This window comes from Malurus melanocephalus, unplaced genomic scaffold (assembly GCF_030028575.1).
Source record: "Malurus melanocephalus ecotype Western Australia unplaced genomic scaffold, MMel_1.1 scaffold_22, whole genome shotgun sequence".
Classification (NCBI taxonomy): Eukaryota; Metazoa; Chordata; class Aves; order Passeriformes; family Maluridae; genus Malurus; species Malurus melanocephalus.
Window position 1 is genome coordinate 1,832,780 of NW_026623254.1, and position 2,625 is coordinate 1,835,404.

General features: G+C 49.6%; 1 pseudogene; it reads left to right on the top strand.

The window, feature by feature from the left end:
- The first annotated feature begins 601 nt into the window (after positions 1 to 601).
- Positions 602 to 1,683, top strand: LOC130588946 (smad nuclear-interacting protein 1-like; annotated as a pseudogene).
- The last annotated feature ends 942 nt before the right edge of the window (positions 1,684 to 2,625 follow it).

Genomic DNA, 2,625 nt, shown 5'->3' on the forward strand with positions numbered 1-2,625 from the left:
TTCTGCAGCTGGTTGTGTCCACATCTATCGTGTCTGTGTTGGGGATGTTCTTTTATCCCAYACCAYGTTTGKTTTTTGTTTTTGTTTGTGTCTGGGATGSTCGCTGCCTGAACCCTCAACYCTCTCAACTCCCCCAGCGGTCTCAYGATAATTGAGTTTTGTTTGCCTTATTTCTTGGGTTACATGGAAGGTGTAACCAAATTATGTATTCTATTACCATCTCCATAAGCTGGTAAAATCAGTCGGGCAGTGTTCTTCATCCTCCCTGTGACTTGGCCCTTGTAACACCCTCCAGGGAAGCAGCAGCCACTCTGTGGGGGGCCATTCTGCTGASRGACCATCAAGSTCTCCYGGGMTGACTCCTAGAATTACATCATYCCMYTGTGAGATGCCCCACCCCTGAGAGGAGGAACCRAACATTCCTACCTGCATATAATCTGAGGSTTGGAATGCCTCAGGGGCACTACCACTGGATTCCCAGAGGACAAGAGCTCGARAACCACCACTGGACCTCCAGAGACAGACCAGACATTTCTACAGGATCACYRCTTCAACAAGACCACATTCATCACTTTGACGGGWYTGCAGTCATCAYTTCCTGTTGGASAGGTGCCATGGAGGTGCCAGCAAGWGAGTGGTGGCASGAAGTCATGGTGAAGGCCAAGAGGCGAAGCTCCTGGCACAGCCTGTCACCACCAGGCAAGGAACAGTGGCGGCCTGGCAGGGCTGTGCATGGGCAGTTGTGGCGCCAAGTGGCCCCAGCAGAAGAGCCAGTCCATGTGGAGGAGCCACTCCCTGTGAGGCAAGAGGAGCTGCAGCCACAGCCCACAGCACAGTGCCATGAGGGTTAAGCAGGAGCAAGCTGATGACTATCACAAGGAAAACAAGGAGTGGAAGCAGAGACACCCATTAGAGCAGGARCACTGGCGGGACCGGAACAGTGACTGGGACAGGTACAGGGACCACTCAAGACAGAAAAAAGAACCCCAATGACAAAGCAGGTGCTTGTGGCCGTGAGCAGGACATGCAGAACCTGCGGGAACAGCAGGCACAGAGGGAGTTCTGCAACAAAAAGAGGCAAGAGTACTGGCAGGGCACTGAGGGCAGTGGTGACCAGAACCCAAAGCTCTGGCAATCTGAATAAACCCAAAGAAAAAGCTGCTGGGAACAAGAAGCCAAGCTTCAAGCCATCCAGGGTGCTGCTGGAGGACACCAGCACATTCCAGGGTGTGGTGATCAAGTACAGCGAGTTCCTGCTGGTGATGTACATCCAGACAGCGCGTACCTGCTGGGCCGGCACCGCTGCATCGCTGACATCCCCCTGACCACCCTTCGTGCTCCACGCAGCACGCTGTCGACCAGTACCGGCTGGTGGAGACACCCGAGCTGACGGCACCGTRGGCCACAGAGTGCAGCCCTACATCATCGACCTGGGCTTGGAGAATGGCACCTTCTYAACAACCAGTCCATCGAGCCCTGCTGCTACTATGAACTGAAGGAGGATGTGCTCAAGTTTGAGTTCAGCAGCAGGGGGTATGTYCTGCTCCRTGAATCCTCAGATAAATCTGAGGCCACTGCAAAGGATGAGGAYGATGAGGAGGAAGAGTCTGACATGGATGAGGAAGAAGTTGGGGAGGGGCAGAGAAATTCCTTGCAGTTGAAYAGGACTGGGATGTGAACACAAAGCATTGCAGCATTGATGCCTCTTGTTGCCTTAARGTCCTTTTTCTATTGCTACTCTGTTCCCATAGTTTGTCTTGGGGGACTTTGCTCWTTATTCATATTTGATAGTTTTGCATRTAAGAAAATACAGCTCTACTTTYACTTTTCTCCCAACAAGCAGAAGWGCACCTGCACATGAAAACTGGCRCTCAAAATCCTCCMCRGATGTTGCCASACTCTTCCAGTAAACRATGTCAAMTGCAGACAGCATCTGGAAAAWTATTTTTATGACTTGYTTWGTTATAGCCCTTTGAAAATGCTACAAACTGAAATGTTAGAGAGTACCTGATGCACGTTCTGTTCAGTAGTTTGCAAAATTCCTCTGCATGTTGGGAGTTCTGACAATCACTGCTTAAACAGCAGAAATGTGGCAAAATCCCTCATGTATTTCTATGGTTTGGGTATTTAATTTGACTCAATGACTGAGGGATGGGCATTTCACTGGAATTCTGCCTGAAATCACAAGGAAATGTGAAACAAGAGTTAGATAGTTCCTGTAATTTCAGGTGACGAGACTTGACTGCCACTGAGGGCCTCCAGTTTCCTGTTCCCACACATGATGTATACCTCAAGGGGACCTTACCTTGGGGTGAATTGCCCATGACACTGTGTCTGCATCCATATCTGCATTTATATATGTATATAGTTAGGGTAATGCATATATGTATACAGTTATAGATGTGTGCTTTGCAGTTGAGATGTTTTAATTTAGGCATTAACCAGATGGTATGGGATAGGGGGTGGAATGTCTTGGAGATGTYGTTTTATCCCTAACACCTTTGTTTGGTCGCTGCCCCCACTACCCCCACCAACCATTCCTTGCAGGATTTGTGCTCCTGACCTTTCACCAGCCTTGTTGCCCTTCTCTGGACTCTCTCCAGCACCTCAGCATCCTTCCTAAAT